The sequence below is a fragment of the Rhinoderma darwinii genome, unplaced genomic scaffold, assembly GCF_050947455.1.
Source record: "Rhinoderma darwinii isolate aRhiDar2 unplaced genomic scaffold, aRhiDar2.hap1 Scaffold_461, whole genome shotgun sequence".
Lineage (NCBI taxonomy): Eukaryota > Metazoa > Chordata > Amphibia > Anura > Rhinodermatidae > Rhinoderma > Rhinoderma darwinii.
In genome coordinates, this window is record NW_027464005.1 from 1 (window position 1) to 27,956 (window position 27,956).

General features: G+C 47.8%; 19 non-coding genes across 19 annotated transcripts; all 19 read left to right on the forward strand.

The window, feature by feature from the left end:
- Nucleotides 1-1,106: 1,106 nt before the first annotated feature.
- Nucleotides 1,107-1,297, forward strand: LOC142718247 (U2 spliceosomal RNA). Its single transcript, XR_012872379.1, has one exon. It is a non-coding gene; the product is annotated as a U2 spliceosomal RNA (small nuclear RNA).
- Nucleotides 1,298-2,589: 1,292 nt separating this feature from the next.
- Nucleotides 2,590-2,780, forward strand: LOC142718280 (U2 spliceosomal RNA). The gene has a single exon (XR_012872410.1). It is a non-coding gene; the product is annotated as a U2 spliceosomal RNA (small nuclear RNA).
- Nucleotides 2,781-4,064: 1,284 nt separating this feature from the next.
- LOC142718292 (U2 spliceosomal RNA) lies at nucleotides 4,065-4,255 on the forward strand. Its single transcript, XR_012872423.1, has one exon. It is a non-coding gene; the product is annotated as a U2 spliceosomal RNA (small nuclear RNA).
- Nucleotides 4,256-5,551: 1,296 nt separating this feature from the next.
- LOC142718304 (U2 spliceosomal RNA) lies at nucleotides 5,552-5,742 on the forward strand. The gene has a single exon (XR_012872434.1). It is a non-coding gene; the product is annotated as a U2 spliceosomal RNA (small nuclear RNA).
- A 1,280-nt stretch (nucleotides 5,743-7,022) lies between these two features.
- On the forward strand, nucleotides 7,023-7,213 carry LOC142718142 (U2 spliceosomal RNA). The gene has a single exon (XR_012872276.1). It is a non-coding gene; the product is annotated as a U2 spliceosomal RNA (small nuclear RNA).
- A 1,300-nt stretch (nucleotides 7,214-8,513) lies between these two features.
- On the forward strand, nucleotides 8,514-8,704 carry LOC142718155 (U2 spliceosomal RNA). Its single transcript, XR_012872288.1, has one exon. It is a non-coding gene; the product is annotated as a U2 spliceosomal RNA (small nuclear RNA).
- Nucleotides 8,705-9,996: 1,292 nt separating this feature from the next.
- Nucleotides 9,997-10,187, forward strand: LOC142718167 (U2 spliceosomal RNA). Its single transcript, XR_012872300.1, has one exon. It is a non-coding gene; the product is annotated as a U2 spliceosomal RNA (small nuclear RNA).
- Nucleotides 10,188-11,467: 1,280 nt separating this feature from the next.
- Nucleotides 11,468-11,658, forward strand: LOC142718180 (U2 spliceosomal RNA). Its single transcript, XR_012872312.1, has one exon. It is a non-coding gene; the product is annotated as a U2 spliceosomal RNA (small nuclear RNA).
- Nucleotides 11,659-12,942: 1,284 nt separating this feature from the next.
- On the forward strand, nucleotides 12,943-13,133 carry LOC142718192 (U2 spliceosomal RNA). The gene has a single exon (XR_012872323.1). It is a non-coding gene; the product is annotated as a U2 spliceosomal RNA (small nuclear RNA).
- Nucleotides 13,134-14,417: 1,284 nt separating this feature from the next.
- On the forward strand, nucleotides 14,418-14,608 carry LOC142718204 (U2 spliceosomal RNA). The gene has a single exon (XR_012872336.1). It is a non-coding gene; the product is annotated as a U2 spliceosomal RNA (small nuclear RNA).
- Nucleotides 14,609-15,896: 1,288 nt separating this feature from the next.
- LOC142718216 (U2 spliceosomal RNA) lies at nucleotides 15,897-16,087 on the forward strand. The gene has a single exon (XR_012872348.1). It is a non-coding gene; the product is annotated as a U2 spliceosomal RNA (small nuclear RNA).
- A 1,292-nt stretch (nucleotides 16,088-17,379) lies between these two features.
- Nucleotides 17,380-17,570, forward strand: LOC142718228 (U2 spliceosomal RNA). Its single transcript, XR_012872360.1, has one exon. It is a non-coding gene; the product is annotated as a U2 spliceosomal RNA (small nuclear RNA).
- Nucleotides 17,571-18,862: 1,292 nt separating this feature from the next.
- LOC142718240 (U2 spliceosomal RNA) lies at nucleotides 18,863-19,053 on the forward strand. Its single transcript, XR_012872373.1, has one exon. It is a non-coding gene; the product is annotated as a U2 spliceosomal RNA (small nuclear RNA).
- Nucleotides 19,054-20,349: 1,296 nt separating this feature from the next.
- On the forward strand, nucleotides 20,350-20,540 carry LOC142718252 (U2 spliceosomal RNA). The gene has a single exon (XR_012872385.1). It is a non-coding gene; the product is annotated as a U2 spliceosomal RNA (small nuclear RNA).
- A 1,276-nt stretch (nucleotides 20,541-21,816) lies between these two features.
- LOC142718266 (U2 spliceosomal RNA) lies at nucleotides 21,817-22,007 on the forward strand. The gene has a single exon (XR_012872398.1). It is a non-coding gene; the product is annotated as a U2 spliceosomal RNA (small nuclear RNA).
- Nucleotides 22,008-23,295: 1,288 nt separating this feature from the next.
- On the forward strand, nucleotides 23,296-23,486 carry LOC142718270 (U2 spliceosomal RNA). Its single transcript, XR_012872401.1, has one exon. It is a non-coding gene; the product is annotated as a U2 spliceosomal RNA (small nuclear RNA).
- Nucleotides 23,487-24,774: 1,288 nt separating this feature from the next.
- Nucleotides 24,775-24,965, forward strand: LOC142718271 (U2 spliceosomal RNA). Its single transcript, XR_012872402.1, has one exon. It is a non-coding gene; the product is annotated as a U2 spliceosomal RNA (small nuclear RNA).
- Nucleotides 24,966-26,249: 1,284 nt separating this feature from the next.
- LOC142718272 (U2 spliceosomal RNA) lies at nucleotides 26,250-26,440 on the forward strand. The gene has a single exon (XR_012872403.1). It is a non-coding gene; the product is annotated as a U2 spliceosomal RNA (small nuclear RNA).
- Nucleotides 26,441-27,720: 1,280 nt separating this feature from the next.
- LOC142718273 (U2 spliceosomal RNA) lies at nucleotides 27,721-27,911 on the forward strand. Its single transcript, XR_012872404.1, has one exon. It is a non-coding gene; the product is annotated as a U2 spliceosomal RNA (small nuclear RNA).
- The last annotated feature ends 45 nt before the right edge of the window (nucleotides 27,912-27,956 follow it).

Here is a 27,956-nt window from a genome sequence, read left to right on the forward strand (position 1 = left end):
TGTTTCTGTGTTTCCGGCATTTCACATTGGAACACCTCATTCACCTTCCTTGTCTTCTCTCCGCCCTCCCTTTTAGGTAAGTTAAAGAGCTGCACCTGAGCCAGCCACTGATTGATTGATTGATTGATTGATTGATTGATTGATTGATTGATTGATTGATTGATTGATGCAGCACAACAGTCAAATAGTGGAGTGGAGTAGGGGAACAGCAAACAGCCAATAAAGCAGCCCGCCCGCTCGCCTGCCCGCCACAATGGACCTACCTGTGTACACTAGATGGATGTGATGGAATGTACTGTCGTCCCTACATTTCAAGAAGAAGTAAGAATTGCAGTTGCAACAAAGCCTTGCTTGCCTACAAAGAGAGCAGCAATTTGGATTTGTTACTATGTTACCTAGAAGAATAACAAACTGTGCAAGGATGGAGGTTGTAGGAGCAAGGAGAAGTTGTCTGTAAAGTTGGTGGATGCCTATTTTCCATTTTGCAGTCCCTTGTCTCCCTCTTGTGGCCTCCTGGAGGCAACTAGCTGTGCAAAAAAAAGACAGCCTGGCGGCCGGCTGTTGCAGTGTTGCCCTCTCAGGCAACACTGAGTGACTGACTGAGCCTCACCGTCTTATATAAAGTTCAGACGGAACTTTGCACGTGTCATAGTGGAGCCCTCAGGATTCCAGAGCCAGCTTTCTGACATCATAATGGGGCCTCAGAGATAAAAGCCTGGGCCCAGGCAGTGTTGGTCAGTGCTGCTCAGCAGGCAGCACTGGACTGGACTGGATTACAGCTGATACAAGGTGTGAAGGAACAAGGGGTGGCTGTGGGCATGCACTTGCTGCCGCTGCCAGTGTTTATCTGCATGGCAGCAGGGCATTTGGGCGTTGCCAGGAAGGCGTTTTTATGTAGATTCCTCCTCTTTCAGCACTGCATTGTGGTGCAAGCAAAAGAAGCAAATCCTGTCTGGCTTCCTCTCCGGCCTTTATTCACCTCCCGTGTAGCTGTGAGTGTGTGAGCCTGCAGGGCCCCATGGAATTGCCTAGAAGTAGGCTGAATCGCTGCAAGGGCTGAACAGCAGTATCGGGCAGGCTCGGGCAACGCGCGGCCCGTTCGGGTTATCGCTTCTCGGCCTTTTGGCTAAGATCAAGTGTAGTATCTGTTCTTATCAGTTTAATATCTGATACGTCCCCTATCTGGGGACCATATATTAAATGGATTTTTAGAACAGGGAGATGGAAATAGAGCTTGCTCTGTCCACTCCATGCATTGACCTGGTATTGCAGTATTTCCAGGACCGGTGCACCCTTTCCTTATGTGTTGACTAAAAGCAGATTCCAAAAGTGTTTTTTGTCTTTGCTATTGTTTCTGTCTTTCTGAAGGGATCTCCCCTTTTAATCCCATTATTTCAACACCTGTTGGACAATGCATGAGTGATAATGAGCTCATTGATTAAATGCAATTAATGAATAGATTGCCACCTCTTGTTGTGTGTCGTCTGTGTTTCTGTGTTTCCGGCATTTCACATTGGAACACCTCATTCACCTTCCTTGTCTTCTCTCCGCCCTCCCTTTTAGGTAAGTTAAAGAGCTGCACCTGAGCCAGCCACTGATTGATTGATTGATTGATTGATTGATTGATTGATTGATTGATTGATTGATTGATGCAGCACAACAGTCAAATAGTGGAGTGGAGTAGGGGAACAGCAAACAGCCAATAAAGCAGCCCGCCCGCTCGCCTGCCCGCCACAATGGACCTACCTGTGTACACTAGATGGATGTGATGGAATGTACTGTCGTCCCTACATTTCAAGAAGAAGTAAGAATTGCAGTTGCAACAAAGCCTTGCTTGCCTACAAAGAGAGCAGCAATTTGGATTTGTTACTATGTTACCTAGAAGAATAACAAACTGTGCAAGGATGGAGGTTGTAGGAGCAAGGAGAAGTTGTCTGTAAAGTTGGTGGATGCCTATTTTCCATTTTGCAGTCCCTTGTCTCCCTCTTGTGGCCTCCTGGAGGCAACTAGCTGTGCAAAAAAAAGACAGCCTGGCGGCCGGCTGTTGCAGTGTTGCCCTCTCAGGCAACACTGAGTGACTGACTGAGCCTCACCGTCTTATATAAAGTTCAGACGGAACTTTGCACGTGTCATAGTGGAGCCCTCAGGATTCCAGAGCCAGCTTTCTGACATCATAATGGGGCCTCAGAGATAAAAGCCTGGGCCCAGGCAGTGTTGGTCAGTGCTGCTCAGCAGGCAGCACTGGACTGGACTGGATTACAGCTGATACAAGGTGTGAAGGAACAAGGGGTGGCTGTGGGCATGCACTTGCTGCCGCTGCCAGTGTTTATCTGCATGGCAGCAGGGCATTTGGGTGTTGCCAGGAAGGCATTTTTATGTAGATTCCTCCTCTTTCAGCACTGCATTGTGGTGCAAGCAAAAGAAGCAAATCCTGTCTGGCTTCCTCTCCGGCCTTTATTCACCTCCCGTGTAGCTGTGAGTGTGTGAGCCTGCAGGGCCCCATGGAATTGCCTAGAAGTAGGCTGAATCGCTGCAAGGGCTGAACAGCAGTATCGGGCAGGCTCGGGCAACGCGCGGCCCGTTCGGGTTATCGCTTCTCGGCCTTTTGGCTAAGATCAAGTGTAGTATCTGTTCTTATCAGTTTAATATCTGATACGTCCCCTATCTGGGGACCATATATTAAATGGATTTTTAGAACAGGGAGATGGAAATAGAGCTTGCTCTGTCCACTCCACGCATTGACCTGGTATTGCAGTATTTCCAGGACCGGTGCACCCTTTCCTTATGTGTTGACTAAAAGCAGATTCCAAAAGTGTTTTTTGTCTTTGCTATTGTTTCTGTCTTTCTGAAGGGATCTCCCCTTTTAATCCCATTATTTCAACACCTGTTGGACATTGCATGAGTGATAATGAGCTCATTGATTAAATGCAATTAATGAATAGATTGCCACCTCTTGTTGTGTGTCGTCTGTGTTTCTGTGTTTCCGGCATTTCACATTGGAACACCTCATTCACCTTCCTTGTCTTCTCTCCGCCCTCCCTTTTAGGTAAGTTAAAGAGCTGCACCTGAGCCAGCCACTGATTGATTGATTGATTGATTGATTGATTGATTGATTGATTGATTGATGCAGCACAACAGTCAAATAGTGGAGTGGAGTAGGGGAACAGCAAACAGCCAATAAAGCAGCCCGCCCGCTCGCCTGCCCGCCACAATGGACCTACCTGTGTACACTAGATGGATGTGATGGAATGTACTGTCGTCCCTACATTTCAAGAAGAAGTAAGAATTGCAGTTGCAACAAAGCCTTGCTTGCCTACAAAGAGAGCAGCAATTTGGATTTGTTACTATGTTACCTAGAAGAATAACAAACTGTGCAAGGATGGAGGTTGTAGGAGCAAGGAGAAGTTGTCTGTAAAGTTGGTGGATGCCTATTTTCCATTTTGCAGTCCCTTGTCTCCCTCTTGTGGCCTCCTGGAGGCAACTAGCTGTGCAAAAAAAAGACAGCCTGGCGGCCGGCTGTTGCAGTGTTGCCCTCTCAGGCAACACTGAGTGACTGACTGAGCCTCACCGTCTTATATAAAGTTCAGACGGAACTTTGCACGTGTCATAGTGGAGCCCTCAGGATTCCAGAGCCAGCTTTCTGACATCATAATGGGGCCTCAGAGATAAAAGCCTGGGCCCAGGCAGTGTTGGTCAGTGCTGCTCAGCAGGCAGCACTGGACTGGACTGGATTACAGCTGATACAAGGTGTGAAGGAACAAGGGGTGGCTGTGGGCATGCACTTGCTGCCGCTGCCAGTGTTTATCTGCATGGCAGCAGGGCATTTGGGCGTTGCCAGGAAGGCGTTTTTATGTAGATTCCTCCTCTTTCAGCACTGCATTGTGGTGCAAGCAAAAGAAGCAAATCCTGTCTGGCTTCCTCTCCGGCCTTTATTCACCTCCCGTGTAGCTGTGAGTGTGTGAGCCTGCAGGGCCCCATGGAATTGCCTAGAAGTAGGCTGAATCGCTGCAAGGGCTGAACAGCAGTATCGGGCAGGCTCGGGCAACGCGCGGCCCGTTCGGGTTATCGCTTCTCGGCCTTTTGGCTAAGATCAAGTGTAGTATCTGTTCTTATCAGTTTAATATCTGATACGTCCCCTATCTGGGGACCATATATTAAATGGATTTTTAGAACAGGGAGATGGAAATAGAGCTTGCTCTGTCCACTCCACGCATTGACCTGGTATTGCAGTATTTCCAGGACCGGTGCACCCTTTCCTTATGTGTTGACTAAAAGCAGATTCCAAAAGTGTTTTTTGTCTTTGCTATTGTTTCTGTCTTTCTGAAGGGATCTCCCCTTTTAATCCCATTATTTCAACACCTGTTGGACAATGCATGAGTGATAATGAGCTCATTGATTAAATGCAATTAATGAATAGATTGCCACCTCTTGTTGTGTGTCGTCTGTGTTTCTGTGTTTCCGGCATTTCACATTGGAACACCTCATTCACCTTCCTTGTCTTCTCTCCGCCCTCCCTTTTAGGTAAGTTAAAGAGCTGCACCTGAGCCAGCCACTGATTGATTGATTGATTGATTGATTGATTGATTGATTGATTGATTGATTGATTGATTGATGCAGCACAACAGTCAAATAGTGGAGTGGAGTAGGGGAACAGCAAACAGCCAATAAAGCAGCCCGCCCGCTCGCCTGCCCGCCACAATGGACCTACCTGTGTACACTAGATGGATGTGATGGAATGTACTGTCGTCCCTACATTTCAAGAAGAAGTAAGAATTGCAGTTGCAACAAAGCCTTGCTTGCCTACAAAGAGAGCAGCAATTTGGATTTGTTACTATGTTACCTAGAAGAATAACAAACTGTGCAAGGATGGAGGTTGTAGGAGCAAGGAGAAGTTGTCTGTAAAGTTGGTGGATGCCTATTTTCCATTTTGCAGTCCCTTGTCTCCCTCTTGTGGCCTCCTGGAGGCAACTAGCTGTGCAAAAAAAAGACAGCCTGGCGGCCGGCTGTTGCAGTGTTGCCCTCTCAGGCAACACTGAGTGACTGACTGAGCCTCACCGTCTTATATAAAGTTCAGACGGAACTTTGCACGTGTCATAGTGGAGCCCTCAGGATTCCAGAGCCAGCTTTCTGACATCATAATGGGGCCTCAGAGATAAAAGCCTGGGCCCAGGCAGTGTTGGTCAGTGCTGCTCAGCAGGCAGCACTGGACTGGACTGGATTACAGCTGATACAAGGTGTGAAGGAACAAGGGGTGGCTGTGGGCATGCACTTGCTGCCGCTGCCAGTGTTTATCTGCATGGCAGCAGGGCATTTGGGCGTTGCCAGGAAGGCGTTTTTATGTAGATTCCTCCTCTTTCAGCACTGCATTGTGGTGCAAGCAAAAGAAGCAAATCCTGTCTGGCTTCCTCTCCGGCCTTTATTCACCTCCCGTGTAGCTGTGAGTGTGTGAGCCTGCAGGGCCCCATGGAATTGCCTAGAAGTAGGCTGAATCGCTGCAAGGGCTGAACAGCAGTATCGGGCAGGCTCGGGCAACGCGCGGCCCGTTCGGGTTATCGCTTCTCGGCCTTTTGGCTAAGATCAAGTGTAGTATCTGTTCTTATCAGTTTAATATCTGATACGTCCCCTATCTGGGGACCATATATTAAATGGATTTTTAGAACAGGGAGATGGAAATAGAGCTTGCTCTGTCCACTCCACGCATTGACCTGGTATTGCAGTATTTCCAGGACCGGTGCACCCTTTCCTTATGTGTTGACTAAAAGCAGATTCCAAAAGTGTTTTTTGTCTTTGCTATTGTTTCTGTCTTTCTGAAGGGATCTCCCCTTTTAATCCCATTATTTCAACACCTGTTGGACAATGCATGAGTGATAATGAGCTCATTGATTAAATGCAATTAATGAATAGATTGCCACCTCTTGTTGTGTGTCGTCTGTGTTTCTGTGTTTCCGGCATTTCACATTGGAACACCTCATTCACCTTCCTTGTCTTCTCTCCGCCCTCCCTTTTAGGTAAGTTAAAGAGCTGCACCTGAGCCAGCCACTGATTGATTGATTGATTGATTGATTGATTGATTGATTGATTGATGCAGCACAACAGTCAAATAGTGGAGTGGAGTAGGGGAACAGCAAACAGCCAATAAAGCAGCCCGCCCGCTCGCCTGCCCGCCACAATGGACCTACCTGTGTACACTAGATGGATGTGATGGAATGTACTGTCGTCCCTACATTTCAAGAAGAAGTAAGAATTGCAGTTGCAACAAAGCCTTGCTTGCCTACAAAGAGAGCAGCAATTTGGATTTGTTACTATGTTACCTAGAAGAATAACAAACTGTGCAAGGATGGAGGTTGTAGGAGCAAGGAGAAGTTGTCTGTAAAGTTGGTGGATGCCTATTTTCCATTTTGCAGTCCCTTGTCTCCCTCTTGTGGCCTCCTGGAGGCAACTAGCTGTGCAAAAAAAAGACAGCCTGGCGGCCGGCTGTTGCAGTGTTGCCCTCTCAGGCAACACTGAGTGACTGACTGAGCCTCACCGTCTTATATAAAGTTCAGACGGAACTTTGCACGTGTCATAGTGGAGCCCTCAGGATTCCAGAGCCAGCTTTCTGACATCATAATGGGGCCTCAGAGATAAAAGCCTGGGCCCAGGCAGTGTTGGTCAGTGCTGCTCAGCAGGCAGCACTGGACTGGACTGGATTACAGCTGATACAAGGTGTGAAGGAACAAGGGGTGGCTGTGGGCATGCACTTGCTGCCGCTGCCAGTGTTTATCTGCATGGCAGCAGGGCATTTGGGCGTTGCCAGGAAGGCGTTTTTATGTAGATTCCTCCTCTTTCAGCACTGCATTGTGGTGCAAGCAAAAGAAGCAAATCCTGTCTGGCTTCCTCTCCGGCCTTTATTCACCTCCCGTGTAGCTGTGAGTGTGTGAGCCTGCAGGGCCCCATGGAATTGCCTAGAAGTAGGCTGAATCGCTGCAAGGGCTGAACAGCAGTATCGGGCAGGCTCGGGCAACGCGCGGCCCGTTCGGGTTATCGCTTCTCGGCCTTTTGGCTAAGATCAAGTGTAGTATCTGTTCTTATCAGTTTAATATCTGATACGTCCCCTATCTGGGGACCATATATTAAATGGATTTTTAGAACAGGGAGATGGAAATAGAGCTTGCTCTGTCCACTCCACGCATTGACCTGGTATTGCAGTATTTCCAGGACCGGTGCACCCTTTCCTTATGTGTTGACTAAAAGCAGATTCCAAAAGTGTTTTTTGTCTTTGCTATTGTTTCTGTCTTTCTGAAGGGATCTCCCCTTTTAATCCCATTATTTCAACACCTGTTGGACAATGCATGAGTGATAATGAGCTCATTGATTAAATGCAATTAATGAATAGATTGCCACCTCTTGTTGTGTGTCGTCTGTGTTTCTGTGTTTCCGGCATTTCACATTGGAACACCTCATTCACCTTCCTTGTCTTCTCTCCGCCCTCCCTTTTAGGTAAGTTAAAGAGCTGCACCTGAGCCAGCCACTGATTGATTGATTGATTGATTGATTGATTGATTGATTGATTGATTGATTGATTGATTGATTGATGCAGCACAACAGTCAAATAGTGGAGTGGAGTAGGGGAACAGCAAACAGCCAATAAAGCAGCCCGCCCGCTCGCCTGCCCGCCACAATGGACCTACCTGTGTACACTAGATGGATGTGATGGAATGTACTGTCGTCCCTACATTTCAAGAAGAAGTAAGAATTGCAGTTGCAACAAAGCCTTGCTTGCCTACAAAGAGAGCAGCAATTTGGATTTGTTACTATGTTACCTAGAAGAATAACAAACTGTGCAAGGATGGAGGTTGTAGGAGCAAGGAGAAGTTGTCTGTAAAGTTGGTGGATGCCTATTTTCCATTTTGCAGTCCTTTGTCTCCCTCTTGTGGCCTCCTGGAGGCAACTAGCTGTGCAAAAAAAAGACAGCCTGGCGGCCGGCTGTTGCAGTGTTGCCCTCTCAGGCAACACTGAGTGACTGACTGAGCCTCACCGTCTTATATAAAGTTCAGACGGAACTTTGCACGTGTCATAGTGGAGCCCTCAGGATTCCAGAGCCAGCTTTCTGACATCATAATGGGGCCTCAGAGATAAAAGCCTGGGCCCAGGCAGTGTTGGTCAGTGCTGCTCAGCAGGCAGCACTGGACTGGACTGGATTACAGCTGATACAAGGTGTGAAGGAACAAGGGGTGGCTGTGGGCATGCACTTGCTGCCGCTGCCAGTGTTTATCTGCATGGCAGCAGGGCATTTGGGCGTTGCCAGGAAGGCGTTTTTATGTAGATTCCTCCTCTTTCAGCACTGCATTGTGGTGCAAGCAAAAGAAGCAAATCCTGTCTGGCTTCCTCTCCGGCCTTTATTCACCTCCCGTGTAGCTGTGAGTGTGTGAGCCTGCAGGGCCCCATGGAATTGCCTAGAAGTAGGCTGAATCGCTGCAAGGGCTGAACAGCAGTATCGGGCAGGCTCGGGCAACGCGCGGCCCGTTCGGGTTATCGCTTCTCGGCCTTTTGGCTAAGATCAAGTGTAGTATCTGTTCTTATCAGTTTAATATCTGATACGTCCCCTATCTGGGGACCATATATTAAATGGATTTTTAGAACAGGGAGATGGAAATAGAGCTTGCTCTGTCCACTCCACGCATTGACCTGGTATTGCAGTATTTCCAGGACCGGTGCACCCTTTCCTTATGTGTTGACTAAAAGCAGATTCCAAAAGTGTTTTTTGTCTTTGCTATTGTTTCTGTCTTTCTGAAGGGATCTCCCCTTTTAATCCCATTATTTCAACACCTGTTGGACAATGCATGAGTGATAATGAGCTCATTGATTAAATGCAATTAATGAATAGATTGCCACCTCTTGTTGTGTGTCGTCTGTGTTTCTGTGTTTCCGGCATTTCACATTGGAACACCTCATTCACCTTCCTTGTCTTCTCTCCGCCCTCCCTTTTAGGTAAGTTAAAGAGCTGCACCTGAGCCAGCCACTGATTGATTGATTGATTGATTGATTGATTGATTGATTGATTGATTGATTGATTGATGCAGCACAACAGTCAAATAGTGGAGTGGAGTAGGGGAACAGCAAACAGCCAATAAAGCAGCCCGCCCGCTCGCCTGCCCGCCACAATGGACCTACCTGTGTACACTAGATGGATGTGATGGAATGTACTGTCGTCCCTACATTTCAAGAAGAAGTAAGAATTGCAGTTGCAACAAAGCCTTGCTTGCCTACAAAGAGAGCAGCAATTTGGATTTGTTACTATGTTACCTAGAAGAATAACAAACTGTGCAAGGATGGAGGTTGTAGGAGCAAGGAGAAGTTGTCTGTAAAGTTGGTGGATGCCTATTTTCCATTTTGCAGTCCCTTGTCTCCCTCTTGTGGCCTCCTGGAGGCAACTAGCTGTGCAAAAAAAAGACAGCCTGGCGGCCGGCTGTTGCAGTGTTGCCCTCTCAGGCAACACTGAGTGACTGACTGAGCCTCACCGTCTTATATAAAGTTCAGACGGAACTTTGCACGTGTCATAGTGGAGCCCTCAGGATTCCAGAGCCAGCTTTCTGACATCATAATGGGGCCTCAGAGATAAAAGCCTGGGCCCAGGCAGTGTTGGTCAGTGCTGCTCAGCAGGCAGCACTGGACTGGACTGGATTACAGCTGATACAAGGTGTGAAGGAACAAGGGGTGGCTGTGGGCATGCACTTGCTGCCGCTGCCAGTGTTTATCTGCATGGCAGCAGGGCATTTGGGCGTTGCCAGGAAGGCGTTTTTATGTAGATTCCTCCTCTTTCAGCACTGCATTGTGGTGCAAGCAAAAGAAGCAAATCCTGTCTGGCTTCCTCTCCGGCCTTTATTCACCTCCCGTGTAGCTGTGAGTGTGTGAGCCTGCAGGGCCCCATGGAATTGCCTAGAAGTAGGCTGAATCGCTGCAAGGGCTGAACAGCAGTATCGGGCAGGCTCGGGCAACGCGCGGCCCGTTCGGGTTATCGCTTCTCGGCCTTTTGGCTAAGATCAAGTGTAGTATCTGTTCTTATCAGTTTAATATCTGATACGTCCCCTATCTGGGGACCATATATTAAATGGATTTTTAGAACAGGGAGATGGAAATAGAGCTTGCTCTGTCCACTCCACGCATTGACCTGGTATTGCAGTATTTCCAGGACCGGTGCACCCTTTCCTTATGTGTTGACTAAAAGCAGATTCCAAAAGTGTTTTTTGTCTTTGCTATTGTTTCTGTCTTTCTGAAGGGATCTCCCCTTTTAATCCCATTATTTCAACACCTGTTGGACAATGCATGAGTGATAATGAGCTCATTGATTAAATGCAATTAATGAATAGATTGCCACCTCTTGTTGTGTGTCGTCTGTGTTTCTGTGTTTCCGGCATTTCACATTGGAACACCTCATTCACCTTCCTTGTCTTCTCTCCGCCCTCCCTTTTAGGTAAGTTAAAGAGCTGCACCTGAGCCAGCCACTGATTGATTGATTGATTGATTGATTGATTGATTGATTGATTGATGCAGCACAACAGTCAAATAGTGGAGTGGAGTAGGGGAACAGCAAACAGCCAATAAAGCAGCCCGCCCGCTCGCCTGCCCGCCACAATGGACCTACCTGTGTACACTAGATGGATGTGATGGAATGTACTGTCGTCCCTACATTTCAAGAAGAAGTAAGAATTGCAGTTGCAACAAAGCCTTGCTTGCCTACAAAGAGAGCAGCAATTTGGATTTGTTACTATGTTACCTAGAAGAATAACAAACTGTGCAAGGATGGAGGTTGTAGGAGCAAGGAGAAGTTGTCTGTAAAGTTGGTGGATGCCTATTTTCCATTTTGCAGTCCCTTGTCTCCCTCTTGTGGCCTCCTGGAGGCAACTAGCTGTGCAAAAAAAAGACAGCCTGGCGGCCGGCTGTTGCAGTGTTGCCCTCTCAGGCAACACTGAGTGACTGACTGAGCCTCACCGTCTTATATAAAGTTCAGACGGAACTTTGCACGTGTCATAGTGGAGCCCTCAGGATTCCAGAGCCAGCTTTCTGACATCATAATGGGGCCTCAGAGATAAAAGCCTGGGCCCAGGCAGTGTTGGTCAGTGCTGCTCAGCAGGCAGCACTGGACTGGACTGGATTACAGCTGATACAAGGTGTGAAGGAACAAGGGGTGGCTGTGGGCATGCACTTGCTGCCGCTGCCAGTGTTTATCTGCATGGCAGCAGGGCATTTGGGCGTTGCCAGGAAGGCGTTTTTATGTAGATTCCTCCTCTTTCAGCACTGCATTGTGGTGCAAGCAAAAGAAGCAAATCCTGTCTGGCTTCCTCTCCGGCCTTTATTCACCTCCCGTGTAGCTGTGAGTGTGTGAGCCTGCAGGGCCCCATGGAATTGCCTAGAAGTAGGCTGAATCGCTGCAAGGGCTGAACAGCAGTATCGGGCAGGCTCGGGCAACGCGCGGCCCGTTCGGGTTATCGCTTCTCGGCCTTTTGGCTAAGATCAAGTGTAGTATCTGTTCTTATCAGTTTAATATCTGATACGTCCCCTATCTGGGGACCATATATTAAATGGATTTTTAGAACAGGGAGATGGAAATAGAGCTTGCTCTGTCCACTCCACGCATTGACCTGGTATTGCAGTATTTCCAGGACCGGTGCACCCTTTCCTTATGTGTTGACTAAAAGCAGATTCCAAAAGTGTTTTTTGTCTTTGCTATTGTTTCTGTCTTTCTGAAGGGATCTCCCCTTTTAATCCCATTATTTCAACACCTGTTGGACAATGCATGAGTGATAATGAGCTCATTGATTAAATGCAATTAATGAATAGATTGCCACCTCTTGTTGTGTGTCGTCTGTGTTTCTGTGTTTCCGGCATTTCACATTGGAACACCTCATTCACCTTCCTTGTCTTCTCTCCGCCCTCCCTTTTAGGTAAGTTAAAGAGCTGCACCTGAGCCAGCCACTGATTGATTGATTGATTGATTGATTGATTGATTGATTGATTGATTGATGCAGCACAACAGTCAAATAGTGGAGTGGAGTAGGGGAACAGCAAACAGCCAATAAAGCAGCCCGCCCGCTCGCCTGCCCGCCACAATGGACCTACCTGTGTACACTAGATGGATGTGATGGAATGTACTGTCGTCCCTACATTTCAAGAAGAAGTAAGAATTGCAGTTGCAACAAAGCCTTGCTTGCCTACAAAGAGAGCAGCAATTTGGATTTGTTACTATGTTACCTAGAAGAATAACAAACTGTGCAAGGATGGAGGTTGTAGGAGCAAGGAGAAGTTGTCTGTAAAGTTGGTGGATGCCTATTTTCCATTTTGCAGTCCCTTGTCTCCCTCTTGTGGCCTCCTGGAGGCAACTAGCTGTGCAAAAAAAAGACAGCCTGGCGGCCGGCTGTTGCAGTGTTGCCCTCTCAGGCAACACTGAGTGACTGACTGAGCCTCACCGTCTTATATAAAGTTCAGACGGAACTTTGCACGTGTCATAGTGGAGCCCTCAGGATTCCAGAGCCAGCTTTCTGACATCATAATGGGGCCTCAGAGATAAAAGCCTGGGCCCAGGCAGTGTTGGTCAGTGCTGCTCAGCAGGCAGCACTGGACTGGACTGGATTACAGCTGATACAAGGTGTGAAGGAACAAGGGGTGGCTGTGGGCATGCACTTGCTGCCGCTGCCAGTGTTTATCTGCATGGCAGCAGGGCATTTGGGCGTTGCCAGGAAGGCGTTTTTATGTAGATTCCTCCTCTTTCAGCACTGCATTGTGGTGCAAGCAAAAGAAGCAAATCCTGTCTGGCTTCCTCTCCGGCCTTTATTCACCTCCCGTGTAGCTGTGAGTGTGTGAGCCTGCAGGGCCCCATGGAATTGCCTAGAAGTAGGCTGAATCGCTGCAAGGGCTGAACAGCAGTATCGGGCAGGCTCGGGCAACGCGCGGCCCGTTCGGGTTATCGCTTCTCGGCCTTTTGGCTAAGATCAAGTGTAGTATCTGTTCTTATCAGTTTAATATCTGATACGTCCCCTATCTGGGGACCATATATTAAATGGATTTTTAGAACAGGGAGATGGAAATAGAGCTTGCTCTGTCCACTCCACGCATTGACCTGGTATTGCAGTATTTCCAGGACCGGTGCACCCTTTCCTTATGTGTTGACTAAAAGCAGATTCCAAAAGTGTTTTTTGTCTTTGCTATTGTTTCTGTCTTTCTGAAGGGATCTCCCCTTTTAATCCCATTATTTCAACACCTGTTGGACAATGCATGAGTGATAATGAGCTCATTGATTAAATGCAATTAATGAATAGATTGCCACCTCTTGTTGTGTGTCGTCTGTGTTTCTGTGTTTCCGGCATTTCACATTGGAACACCTCATTCACCTTCCTTGTCTTCTCTCCGCCCTCCCTTTTAGGTAAGTTAAAGAGCTGCACCTGAGCCAGCCACTGATTGATTGATTGATTGATTGATTGATTGATTGATTGATTGATTGATGCAGCACAACAGTCAAATAGTGGAGTGGAGTAGGGGAACAGCAAACAGCCAATAAAGCAGCCCGCCCGCTCGCCTGCCCGCCACAATGGACCTACCTGTGTACACTAGATGGATGTGATGGAATGTACTGTCGTCCCTACATTTCAAGAAGAAGTAAGAATTGCAGTTGCAACAAAGCCTTGCTTGCCTACAAAGAGAGCAGCAATTTGGATTTGTTACTATGTTACCTAGAAGAATAACAAACTGTGCAAGGATGGAGGTTGTAGGAGCAAGGAGAAGTTGTCTGTAAAGTTGGTGGATGCCTATTTTCCATTTTGCAGTCCCTTGTCTCCCTCTTGTGGCCTCCTGGAGGCAACTAGCTGTGCAAAAAAAAGACAGCCTGGCGGCCGGCTGTTGCAGTGTTGCCCTCTCAGGCAACACTGAGTGACTGACTGAGCCTCACCGTCTTATATAAAGTTCAGACGGAACTTTGCACGTGTCATAGTGGAGCCCTCAGGATTCCAGAGCCAGCTTTCTGACATCATAATGGGGCCTCAGAGATAAAAGCCTGGGCCCAGGCAGTGTTGGTCAGTGCTGCTCAGCAGGCAGCACTGGACTGGACTGGATTACAGCTGATACAAGGTGTGAAGGAACAAGGGGTGGCTGTGGGCATGCACTTGCTGCCGCTGCCAGTGTTTATCTGCATGGCAGCAGGGCATTTGGGCGTTGCCAGGAAGGCGTTTTTATGTAGATTCCTCCTCTTTCAGCACTGCATTGTGGTGCAAGCAAAAGAAGCAAATCCTGTCTGGCTTCCTCTCCGGCCTTTATTCACCTCCCGTGTAGCTGTGAGTGTGTGAGCCTGCAGGGCCCCATGGAATTGCCTAGAAGTAGGCTGAATCGCTGCAAGGGCTGAACAGCAGTATCGGGCAGGCTCGGGCAACGCGCGGCCCGTTCGGGTTATCGCTTCTCGGCCTTTTGGCTAAGATCAAGTGTAGTATCTGTTCTTATCAGTTTAATATCTGATACGTCCCCTATCTGGGGACCATATATTAAATGGATTTTTAGAACAGGGAGATGGAAATAGAGCTTGCTCTGTCCACTCCACGCATTGACCTGGTATTGCAGTATTTCCAGGACCGGTGCACCCTTTCCTTATGTGTTGACTAAAAGCAGATTCCAAAAGTGTTTTTTGTCTTTGCTATTGTTTCTGTCTTTCTGAAGGGATCTCCCCTTTTAATCCCATTATTTCAACACCTGTTGGACAATGCATGAGTGATAATGAGCTCATTGATTAAATGCAATTAATGAATAGATTGCCACCTCTTGTTGTGTGTCGTCTGTGTTTCTGTGTTTCCGGCATTTCACATTGGAACACCTCATTCACCTTCCTTGTCTTCTCTCCGCCCTCCCTTTTAGGTAAGTTAAAGAGCTGCACCTGAGCCAGCCACTGATTGATTGATTGATTGATTGATTGATTGATTGATTGATTGATTGATTGATGCAGCACAACAGTCAAATAGTGTAGTGGAGTAGGGGAACAGCAAACAGCCAATAAAGCAGCCCGCCCGCTCGCCTGCCCGCCACAATGGACCTACCTGTGTACACTAGATGGATGTGATGGAATGTACTGTCGTCCCTACATTTCAAGAAGAAGTAAGAATTGCAGTTGCAACAAAGCCTTGCTTGCCTACAAAGAGAGCAGCAATTTGGATTTGTTACTATGTTACCTAGAAGAATAACAAACTGTGCAAGGATGGAGGTTGTAGGAGCAAGGAGAAGTTGTCTGTAAAGTTGGTGGATGCCTATTTTCCATTTTGCAGTCCCTTGTCTCCCTCTTGTGGCCTCCTGGAGGCAACTAGCTGTGCAAAAAAAAGACAGCCTGGCGGCCGGCTGTTGCAGTGTTGCCCTCTCAGGCAACACTGAGTGACTGACTGAGCCTCACCGTCTTATATAAAGTTCAGACGGAACTTTGCACGTGTCATAGTGGAGCCCTCAGGATTCCAGAGCCAGCTTTCTGACATCATAATGGGGCCTCAGAGATAAAAGCCTGGGCCCAGGCAGTGTTGGTCAGTGCTGCTCAGCAGGCAGCACTGGACTGGACTGGATTACAGCTGATACAAGGTGTGAAGGAACAAGGGGTGGCTGTGGGCATGCACTTGCTGCCGCTGCCAGTGTTTATCTGCATGGCAGCAGGGCATTTGGGTGTTGCCAGGAAGGCGTTTTTATGTAGATTCCTCCTCTTTCAGCACTGCATTGTGGTGCAAGCAAAAGAAGCAAATCCTGTCTGGCTTCCTCTCCGGCCTTTATTCACCTCCCGTGTAGCTGTGAGTGTGTGAGCCTGCAGGGCCCCATGGAATTGCCTAGAAGTAGGCTGAATCGCTGCAAGGGCTGAACAGCAGTATCGGGCAGGCTCGGGCAACGCGCGGCCCGTTCGGGTTATCGCTTCTCGGCCTTTTGGCTAAGATCAAGTGTAGTATCTGTTCTTATCAGTTTAATATCTGATACGTCCCCTATCTGGGGACCATATATTAAATGGATTTTTAGAACAGGGAGATGGAAATAGAGCTTGCTCTGTCCACTCCACGCATTGACCTGGTATTGCAGTATTTCCAGGACCGGTGCACCCTTTCCTTATGTGTTGACTAAAAGCAGATTCCAAAAGTGTTTTTTGTCTTTGCTATTGTTTCTGTCTTTCTGAAGGGATCTCCCCTTTTAATCCCATTATTTCAACACCTGTTGGACATTGCATGAGTGATAATGAGCTCATTGATTAAATGCAATTAATGAATAGATTGCCACCTCTTGTTGTGTGTCGTCTGTGTTTCTGTGTTTCCGGCATTTCACATTGGAACACCTCATTCACCTTCCTTGTCTTCTCTCCGCCCTCCCTTTTAGGTAAGTTAAAGAGCTGCACCTGAGCCAGCCACTGATTGATTGATTGATTGATTGATTGATTGATTGATTGATTGATTGATTGATTGATGCAGCACAACAGTCAAATAGTGGAGTGGAGTAGGGGAACAGCAAACAGCCAATAAAGCAGCCCGCCCGCTCGCCTGCCCGCCACAATGGACCTACCTGTGTACACTAGATGGATGTGATGGAATGTACTGTCGTCCCTACATTTCAAGAAGAAGTAAGAATTGCAGTTGCAACAAAGCCTTGCTTGCCTACAAAGAGAGCAGCAATTTGGATTTGTTACTATGTTACCTAGAAGAATAACAAACTGTGCAAGGATGGAGGTTGTAGGAGCAAGGAGAAGTTGTCTGTAAAGTTGGTGGATGCCTATTTTCCATTTTGCAGTCCCTTGTCTCCCTCTTGTGGCCTCCTGGAGGCAACTAGCTGTGCAAAAAAAAGACAGCCTGGCGGCTGGCTGTTGCAGTGTTGCCCTCTCAGGCAACACTGAGTGACTGACTGAGCCTCACCGTCTTATATAAAGTTCAGACGGAACTTTGCACGTGTCATAGTGGAGCCCTCAGGATTCCAGAGCCAGCTTTCTGACATCATAATGGGGCCTCAGAGATAAAAGCCTGGGCCCAGGCAGTGTTGGTCAGTGCTGCTCAGCAGGCAGCACTGGACTGGACTGGATTACAGCTGATACAAGGTGTGAAGGAACAAGGGGTGGCTGTGGGCATGCACTTGCTGCCGCTGCCAGTGTTTATCTGCATGGCAGCAGGGCATTTGGGCGTTGCCAGGAAGGCGTTTTTATGTAGATTCCTCCTCTTTCAGCACTGCATTGTGGTGCAAGCAAAAGAAGCAAATCCTGTCTGGCTTCCTCTCCGGCCTTTATTCACCTCCCGTGTAGCTGTGAGTGTGTGAGCCTGCAGGGCCCCATGGAATTGCCTAGAAGTAGGCTGAATCGCTGCAAGGGCTGAACAGCAGTATCGGGCAGGCTCGGGCAACGCGCGGCCCGTTCGGGTTATCGCTTCTCGGCCTTTTGGCTAAGATCAAGTGTAGTATCTGTTCTTATCAGTTTAATATCTGATACGTCCCCTATCTGGGGACCATATATTAAATGGATTTTTAGAACAGGGAGATGGAAATAGAGCTTGCTCTGTCCACTCCACGCATTGACCTGGTATTGCAGTATTTCCAGGACCGGTGCACCCTTTCCTTATGTGTTGACTAAAAGCAGATTCCAAAAGTGTTTTTTGTCTTTGCTATTGTTTCTGTCTTTCTGAAGGGATCTCCCCTTTTAATCCCATTATTTCAACACCTGTTGGACAATGCATGAGTGATAATGAGCTCATTGATTAAATGCAATTAATGAATAGATTGCCACCTCTTGTTGTGTGTCGTCTGTGTTTCTGTGTTTCCGGCATTTCACATTGGAACACCTCATTCACCTTCCTTGTCTTCTCTCCGCCCTCCCTTTTAGGTAAGTTAAAGAGCTGCACCTGAGCCAGCCACTGATTGATTGATTGATTGATTGATTGATTGATTGATTGATTGATTGATTGATTGATGCAGCACAACAGTCAAATAGTGGAGTGGAGTAGGGGAACAGCAAACAGCCAATAAAGCAGCCCGCCCGCTCGCCTGCCCGCCACAATGGACCTACCTGTGTACACTAGATGGATGTGATGGAATGTACTGTCGTCCCTACATTTCAAGAAGAAGTAAGAATTGCAGTTGCAACAAAGCCTTGCTTGCCTACAAAGAGAGCAGCAATTTGGATTTGTTACTATGTTACCTAGAAGAATAACAAACTGTGCAAGGATGGAGGTTGTAGGAGCAAGGAGAAGTTGTCTGTAAAGTTGGTGGATGCCTATTTTCCATTTTGCAGTCCCTTGTCTCCCTCTTGTGGCCTCCTGGAGGCAACTAGCTGTGCAAAAAAAAGACAGCCTGGCGGCCGGCTGTTGCAGTGTTGCCCTCTCAGGCAACACTGAGTGACTGACTGAGCCTCACCGTCTTATATAAAGTTCAGACGGAACTTTGCACGTGTCATAGTGGAGCCCTCAGGATTCCAGAGCCAGCTTTCTGACATCATAATGGGGCCTCAGAGATAAAAGCCTGGGCCCAGGCAGTGTTGGTCAGTGCTGCTCAGCAGGCAGCACTGGACTGGACTGGATTACAGCTGATACAAGGTGTGAAGGAACAAGGGGTGGCTGTGGGCATGCACTTGCTGCCGCTGCCAGTGTTTATCTGCATGGCAGCAGGGCATTTGGGCGTTGCCAGGAAGGCGTTTTTATGTAGATTCCTCCTCTTTCAGCACTGCATTGTGGTGCAAGCAAAAGAAGCAAATCCTGTCTGGCTTCCTCTCCGGCCTTTATTCACCTCCCGTGTAGCTGTGAGTGTGTGAGCCTGCAGGGCCCCATGGAATTGCCTAGAAGTAGGCTGAATCGCTGCAAGGGCTGAACAGCAGTATCGGGCAGGCTCGGGCAACGCGCGGCCCGTTCGGGTTATCGCTTCTCGGCCTTTTGGCTAAGATCAAGTGTAGTATCTGTTCTTATCAGTTTAATATCTGATACGTCCCCTATCTGGGGACCATATATTAAATGGATTTTTAGAACAGGGAGATGGAAATAGAGCTTGCTCTGTCCACTCCACGCATTGACCTGGTATTGCAGTATTTCCAGGACCGGTGCACCCTTTCCTTATGTGTTGACTAAAAGCAGATTCCAAAAGTGTTTTTTGTCTTTGCTATTGTTTCTGTCTTTCTGAAGGGATCTCCCCTTTTAATCCCATTATTTCAACACCTGTTGGACAATGCATGAGTGATAATGAGCTCATTGATTAAATGCAATTAATGAATAGATTGCCACCTCTTGTTGTGTGTCGTCTGTGTTTCTGTGTTTCCGGCATTTCACATTGGAACACCTCATTCACCTTCCTTGTCTTCTCTCCGCCCTCCCTTTTAGGTAAGTTAAAGAGCTGCACCTGAGCCAGCCACTGATTGATTGATTGATTGATTGATTGATTGATTGATTGATTGATTGATTGATTGATTGATGCAGCACAACAGTCAAATAGTGGAGTGGAGTAGGGGAACAGCAAACAGCCAATAAAGCAGCCCGCCCGCTCGCCTGCCCGCCACAATGGACCTACCTGTGTACACTAGATGGATGTGATGGAATGTACTGTCGTCCCTACATTTCAAGAAGAAGTAAGAATTGCAGTTGCAACAAAGCCTTGCTTGCCTACAAAGAGAGCAGCAATTTGGATTTGTTACTATGTTACCTAGAAGAATAACAAACTGTGCAAGGATGGAGGTTGTAGGAGCAAGGAGAAGTTGTCTGTAAAGTTGGTGGATGCCTATTTTCCATTTTGCAGTCCCTTGTCTCCCTCTTGTGGCCTCCTGGAGGCAACTAGCTGTGCAAAAAAAAGACAGCCTGGCGGCCGGCTGTTGCAGTGTTGCCCTCTCAGGCAACACTGAGTGACTGACTGAGCCTCACCGTCTTATATAAAGTTCAGACGGAACTTTGCACGTGTCATAGTGGAGCCCTCAGGATTCCAGAGCCAGCTTTCTGACATCATAATGGGGCCTCAGAGATAAAAGCCTGGGCCCAGGCAGTGTTGGTCAGTGCTGCTCAGCAGGCAGCACTGGACTGGACTGGATTACAGCTGATACAAGGTGTGAAGGAACAAGGGGTGGCTGTGGGCATGCACTTGCTGCCGCTGCCAGTGTTTATCTGCATGGCAGCAGGGCATTTGGGCGTTGCCAGGAAGGCGTTTTTATGTAGATTCCTCCTCTTTCAGCACTGCATTGTGGTGCAAGCAAAAGAAGCAAATCCTGTCTGGCTTCCTCTCCGGCCTTTATTCACCTCCCGTGTAGCTGTGAGTGTGTGAGCCTGCAGGGCCCCATGGAATTGCCTAGAAGTAGGCTGAATCGCTGCAAGGGCTGAACAGCAGTATCGGGCAGGCTCGGGCAACGCGCGGCCCGTTCGGGTTATCGCTTCTCGGCCTTTTGGCTAAGATCAAGTGTAGTATCTGTTCTTATCAGTTTAATATCTGATACGTCCCCTATCTGGGGACCATATATTAAATGGATTTTTAGAACAGGGAGATGGAAATAGAGCTTGCTCTGTCCACTCCACGCATTGACCTGGTATTGCAGTATTTCCAGGACCGGTGCACCCTTTCCTTATGTGTTGACTAAAAGCAGATTCCAAAAGTGTTTTTTGTCTTTGCTATTGTTTCTGTCTTTCTGAAGGGATCTCCCCTTTTAATCCCATTATTTCAACACCTGTTGGACAATGCATGAGTGATAATGAGCTCATTGATTAAATGCAATTAATGAATAGATTGCCACCTCTTGTTGTGTGTCGTCTGTGTTTCTGTGTTTCCGGCATTTCACATTGGAACACCTCATTCACCTTCCTTGTCTTCTCTCCGCCCTCCCTTTTAGGTAAGTTAAAGAGCTGCACCTGAGCCAGCCACTGATTGATTGATTGATTGATTGATTGATTGATTGATTGATGCAGCACAACAGTCAAATAGTGGAGTGGAGTAGGGGAACAGCAAACAGCCAATAAAGCAGCCCGCCCGCTCGCCTGCCCGCCACAATGGACCTACCTGTGTACACTAGATGGATGTGATGGAATGTACTGTCGTCCCTACATTTCAAGAAGAAGTAAGAATTGCAGTTGCAACAAAGCCTTGCTTGCCTACAAAGAGAGCAGCAATTTGGATTTGTTACTATGTTACCTAGAAGAATAACAAACTGTGCAAGGATGGAGGTTGTAGGAGCAAGGAGAAGTTGTCTGTAAAGTTGGTGGATGCCTATTTTCCATTTTGCAGTCCCTTGTCTCCCTCTTGTGGCCTCCTGGAGGCAACTAGCTGTGCAAAAAAAAGACAGCCTGGCGGCCGGCTGTTGCAGTGTTGCCCTCTCAGGCAACACTGAGTGACTGACTGAGCCTCACCGTCTTATATAAAGTTCAGACGGAACTTTGCACGTGTCATAGTGGAGCCCTCAGGATTCCAGAGCCAGCTTTCTGACATCATAATGGGGCCTCAGAGATAAAAGCCTGGGCCCAGGCAGTGTTGGTCAGTGCTGCTCAGCAGGCAGCACTGGACTGGACTGGATTACAGCTGATACAAGGTGTGAAGGAACAAGGGGTGGCTGTGGGCATGCACTTGCTGCCGCTGCCAGTGTTTATCTGCATGGCAGCAGGGCATTTGGGCGTTGCCAGGAAGGCGTTTTTATGTAGATTCCTCCTCTTTCAGCACTGCATTGTGGTGCAAGCAAAAGAAGCAAATCCTGTCTGGCTTCCTCTCCGGCCTTTATTCACCTCCCGTGTAGCTGTGAGTGTGTGAGCCTGCAGGGCCCCATGGAATTGCCTAGAAGTAGGCTGAATCGCTGCAAGGGCTGAACAGCAGTATCGGGCAGGCTCGGGCAACGCGCGGCCCGTTCGGGTTATCGCTTCTCGGCCTTTTGGCTAAGATCAAGTGTAGTATCTGTTCTTATCAGTTTAATATCTGATACGTCCCCTATCTGGGGACCATATATTAAATGGATTTTTAGAACAGGGAGATGGAAATAGAGCTTGCTCTGTCCACTCCACGCATTGACCTGGTATTGCAGTATTTCCAGGACCGGTGCACCCTTTCCTTATGTGTTGACTAAAAGCAGATTCCAAAAGTGTTTTTTGTCTTTGCTATTGTTTCTGTCTTTCTGAAGGGATCTCCCCTTTTAATCCCATTATTTCAACACCTGTTGGACAATGCATGAGTGATAATGAGCTCATTGATTAAATGCAATTAATGAATAGATTGCCACCTCTTGTTGTGTGTCGTCTGTGTTTCTGTGTTTCCGGCATTTCACATTGGAACACCTCATTCACCTTCCTTGTCTTCTCTCCGCCCTCCCTTTTAGGTAAGTTAAAGAGCTGCACCTGAGCCAGCCACTGATTGATTGATTGATTGATTGATTGATTGATTGATTGATTGATTGATTGATGCAGCACAACAGTCAAATAGTGGAGTGGAGTAGGGGAACAGCAAACAGCCAATAAAGCAGCCCGCCCGCTCGCCTGCCCGCCACAATGGACCTACCTGTGTACACTAGATGGATGTGATGGAATGTACTGTCGTCCCTACATTTCAAGAAGAAGTAAGAATTGCAGTTGCAACAAAGCCTTGCTTGCCTACAAAGAGAGCAGCAATTTGGATTTGTTACTATGTTACCTAGAAGAATAACAAACTGTGCAAGGATGGAGGTTGTAGGAGCAAGGAGAAGTTGTCTGTAAAGTTGGTGGATGCCTATTTTCCATTTTGCAGTCCCTTGTCTCCCTCTTGTGGCCTCCTGGAGGCAACTAGCTGTGCAAAAAAAAGACAGCCTGGCGGCCGGCTGTTGCAGTGTTGCCCTCTCAGGCAACACTGAGTGACTGACTGAGCCTCACCGTCTTATATAAAGTTCAGACGGAACTTTGCACGTGTCATAGTGGAGCCCTCAGGATTCCAGAGCCAGCTTTCTGACATCATAATGGGGCCTCAGAGATAAAAGCCTGGGCCCAGGCAGTGTTGGTCAGTGCTGCTCAGCAGGCAGCACTGGACTGGACTGGATTACAGCTGATACAAGGTGTGAAGGAACAAGGGGTGGCTGTGGGCATGCACTTGCTGCCGCTGCCAGTGTTTATCTGCATGGCAGCAGGGCATTTGGGCGTTGCCAGGAAGGCGTTTTTATGTAGATTCCTCCTCTTTCAGCACTGCATTGTGGTGCAAGCAAAAGAAGCAAATCCTGTCTGGCTTCCTCTCCGGCCTTTATTCACCTCCCGTGTAGCTGTGAGTGTGTGAGCCTGCAGGGCCCCATGGAATTGCCTAGAAGTAGGCTGAATCGCTGCAAGGGCTGAACAGCAGTATCGGGCAGGCTCGGGCAACGCGCGGCCCGTTCGGGTTATCGCTTCTCGGCCTTTTGGCTAAGATCAAGTGTAGTATCTGTTCTTATCAGTTTAATATCTGATACGTCCCCTATCTGGGGACCATATATTAAATGGATTTTTAGAACAGGGAGATGGAAATAGAGCTTGCTCTGTCCACTCCACGCATTGACCTGGTATTGCAGTATTTCCAGGACCGGTGCACCCTTTCCTTATGTGTTGACTAAAAGCAGATTCCAAAAGTGTTTTTTGTCTTTGCTATTGTTTCTGTCTTTCTGAAGGGATCTCCCCTTTTAATCCCATTATTTCAACACCTGTTGGACAATGCATGAGTGATAATGAGCTCATTGATTAAATGCAATTAATGAATAGATTGCCACCTCTTGTTGTGTGTCGTCTGTGTTTCTGTGTTTCCGGCATTTCACATTGGAACACCTCATTCACCTTCCTTGTCTTCTCTCCGCCCTCCCTTTTAGGTAAGTTAAAGAGCTGCACCTGAGCCAGCCACTGATTGATTGATTGATTGATTGATTGATTGATTGATTGATTGATTGATTGATTGATTGAGCAGCACAACAGTCAAATAGTGGAGTGGAGTAGGGGAACAGCAAACAGCCAATAAAGCAGCCCGCCCGCTCGCCTGCCCGCCACAATGGACCTACCTGTGTACACTAGATGGATGTGATGGAATGTACTGTCGTCCCTACATTTCAAGAAGAAGTAAGAATTGCAGTTGCAACAAAGCCTTGCTTGCCTACAAAGAGAGCAGCAATTTGGATTTGTTACTATGTTACCTAGAAGAATAACAAACTGTGCAAGGATGGAGGTTGTAGGAGCAAGGAGAAGTTGTCTGTAAAGTTGGTGGATGCCTATTTTCCATTTTGCAGTCCCTTGTCTCCCTCTTGTGGCCTCCTGGAGGCAACTAGCTGTGCAAAAAAAAGACAGCCTGGCGGCCGGCTGTTGCAGTGTTGCCCTCTCAGGCAACACCTGACTGAGCCTCACCGTCTTATATAAAGTTCAGACGGAACTTTGCACGTGTCATAGTGGAGCCCTCAGGATTCCAGAGCCAGCTTTCTGACATCATAATGGGGCCTCAGAGATAAAAGCCTGGGCCCAGGCAGTGTTGGTCAGTGCTGCTCAGCAGGCAGCACTGGACTGGACTGGATTACAGCTGATACAAGGTGTGAAGGAACAAGGGGTGGCTGTGGGCATGCACTTGCTGCCGCTGCCAGTGTTTATCTGCATGGCAGCAGGGCATTTGGGCGTTGCCAGGAAGGCGTTTTTATGTAGATTCCTCCTCTTTCAGCACTGCATTGTGGTGCAAGCAAAAGAAGCAAATCCTGTCTGGCTTCCTCTCCGGCCTTTATTCACCTCCCGTGTAGCTGTGAGTGTGTGAGCCTGCAGGGCCCCATGGAATTGCCTAGAAGTAGGCTGAATCGCTGCAAGGGCTGAACAGCAGTATCGGGCAGGCTCGGGCAACGCGCGGCCCGTTCGGGTTATCGCTTCTCGGCCTTTTGGCTAAGATCAAGTGTAGTATCTGTTCTTATCAGTTTAATATCTGATACGTCCCCTATCTGGGGACCATATATTAAATGGATTTTTAGAACAGGGAGATGGAAATAGAGCTTGCTCTGTCCACTCCACGCATTGACCTGGTATTGCAGTATTTCCAGGACCGGTGCACCCTTTCCTTATGTGTTGACTAAAAGCAGATTCCAAAAGTGTTTTTTGTCTTTGCTATTGTTTCTGTCTTTCTGAAGGGATCTCCCCTTTTAATCCCATTATTTCAACACCTGTTGGACAATGCATGAGTGATAATGAGCTCATTGATTAAATGCAATTAATGAATAGATTGCCACCTCTTGTTGTGTGTCGTCTGTGTTTCTGTGTTTCCGGCATTTCACATTGGAACACCTCATTCACCTTCCTTGTCTTCTCTCCGCCCTCCCTTTTAGGTAAGTTAAAGAGCTGCACCTGAGCCAGCCACTGATTGATTGATTGATTGATTGATTGATTGATTGATTGATTGATTGATGCAGCACAACAGTCAAATAGTGGAGTGGAGTAGGGGAACAGCAAACAGCCAATAAAGCAGCCCGCCCGCTCGCCTGCCCGCCACAATGGACCTACCTGTGTACACTAGATGGATGTGATGGAATGTACTGTCGTCCCTACATTTCAAGAAGAAGTAAGAATTGCAGTTGCAACAAAGCCTTGCTTGCCTACAAAGAGAGCAGCAATTTGGATTTGTTACTATGTTACCTAGAAGAATAACAAACTGTGCAAGGATGGAGGTTGTAGGAGCAAGGAGAAGTTGTCTGTAAAGTTGGTGGATGCCTATTTTCCATTTTGCAGTCCCTTGTCTCCCTCTTGTGGCCTCCTGGAGGCAACTAGCTGTGCAAAAAAAAGACAGCCTGGCGGCCGGCTGTTGCAGTGTTGCCCTCTCAGGCAACACTGAGTGACTGACTGAGCCTCACCGTCTTATATAAAGTTCAGACGGAACTTTGCACGTGTCATAGTGGAGCCCTCAGGATTCCAGAGCCAGCTTTCTGACATCATAATGGGGCCTCAGAGATAAAAGCCTGGGCCCAGGCAGTGTTGGTCAGTGCTGCTCAGCAGGCAGCACTGGACTGGACTGGATTACAGCTGATACAAGGTGTGAAGGAACAAGGGGTGGCTGTGGGCATGCACTTGCTGCCGCTGCCAGTGTTTATCTGCATGGCAGCAGGGCATTTGGGCGTTGCCAGGAAGGCGTTTTTATGTAGATTCCTCCTCTTTCAGCACTGCATTGTGGTGCAAGCAAAAGAAGCAAATCCTGTCTGGCTTCCTCTCCGGCCTTTATTCACCTCCCGTGTAGCTGTGAGTGTGTGAGCCTGCAGGGCCCCATGGAATTGCCTAGAAGTAGGCTGAATCGCTGCAAGGGCTGAACAGCAGTATCGGGCAGGCTCGGGCAACGCGCGGCCCGTTCGGGTTATCGCTTCTCGGCCTTTTGGCTAAGATCAAGTGTAGTATCTGTTCTTATCAGTTTAATATCTGATACGTCCCCTATCTGGGGACCATATATTAAATGGATTTTTAGAACAGGGAGATGGAAATAGAGCTTGCTCTGTCCACTCCACGCATTGACCTGGTATTGCAGTATTTCCAGGACCGGTGCACCCTTTCCTTATGTGTTGACTAAAAGCAGATTCCAAAAGTGTTTTTTGTCTTTGCTATTGTTTCTGTCTTTCTGAAGGGATCTCCCCTTTTAATCCCATTATTTCAACACCTGTTGGACAATGCATGAGTGATAATGAGCTCATTGATTAAATGCAATTAATGAATAGATTGCCACCTCTTGTTGTGTGTCGTCTGTGTTTCTGTGTTTCCGGCATTTCACATTGGAACACCTCATTCACCTTCCTTGTCTTCTCTCCGCCCTCCCTTTTAGGTAAGTTAAAGAGCTGCACCTGAGCCAGCCACTGATTGATTGATTGATTGATTGATTGATTGATTGATTGATTGATGCAGCACAACAGTCAAATAGTGGAGTGGAGTAGGGGAACAGCAAACAGCCAATAAAGCAGCCCGCCCGCTCGCCTGCCCGCCACAATGGACCTACCTGTGTACACTAGATGGATGTGATGGAATGTACTGTCGTCCCTACATTTCAAGAAGAAGTAAGAATTGCAGTTGCAACAAAGCCTTGCTTGCCTACAAAGAGAGCAGCAATTTGGATTTGTTACTATGTTACCTAGAAGAATAACAAACTGTGCAAGGATGGAGGTTGTAGGAGCAAGGAGAAGTTGTCTGTAAAGTTGGTGGATGCCTATTTTCCATTTTGCAGTCCCTTGTCTCCCTCTTGTGGCCTCCTGGAGGCAACTAGCTGTGCAAAAAAAAGACAGCCTGGCGGCCGGCTGTTGCAGTGTTGCCCTCACAGGCAACACTGAGTGACTGACTGAGCCTCACCGTCTTATATAAAGTTCAGACGGAACTTTGCACGTGTCATAGTGGAGCCCTCAGGATTCCAGAGCCAGCTTTCTGACATCATAATGGGGCCTCAGAGATAAAAGCCTGGGCCCAGGCAGTGTTGGTCAGTGCTGCTCAGCAGGCAGCACTGGACTGGACTGGATTACAGCTGATACAAGGTGTGAAGGAACAAGGGGTGGCTGTGGGCATGCACTTGCTGCCGCTGCCAGTGTTTATCTGCATGGCAGCAGGGCATTTGGGCGTTGCCAGGAAGGCGTTTTTATGTAGATTCCTCCTCTTTCAGCACTGCATTGTGGTGCAAGCAAAAGAAGCAAATCCTGTCTGGCTTCCTCTCCGGCCTTTATTCACCTCCCGTGTAGCTGTGAGTGTGTGAGCCTGCAGGGCCCCATGGAATTGCCTAGAAGTAGGCTGAATCGCTGCAAGGGCTGAACAGCAGTATCGGGCAGGCTCGGGCAACGCGCGGCCCGTTCGGGTTATCGCTTCTCGGCCTTTTGGCTAAGATCAAGTGTAGTATCTGTTCTTATCAGTTTAATATCTGATACGTCCCCTATCTGGGGACCATATATTAAATGGATTTTTAGAACAGGGAGATGGAAATAGAGCTTGCTCTGTCCACTCCACGCATTGACCTGGTATTGCAGTATTTCCAGGACCGGTGCACCCTTTCCTTATGTGTTGACTAAAAGCAGATTCCAAAAGTGTTTTTTGTCT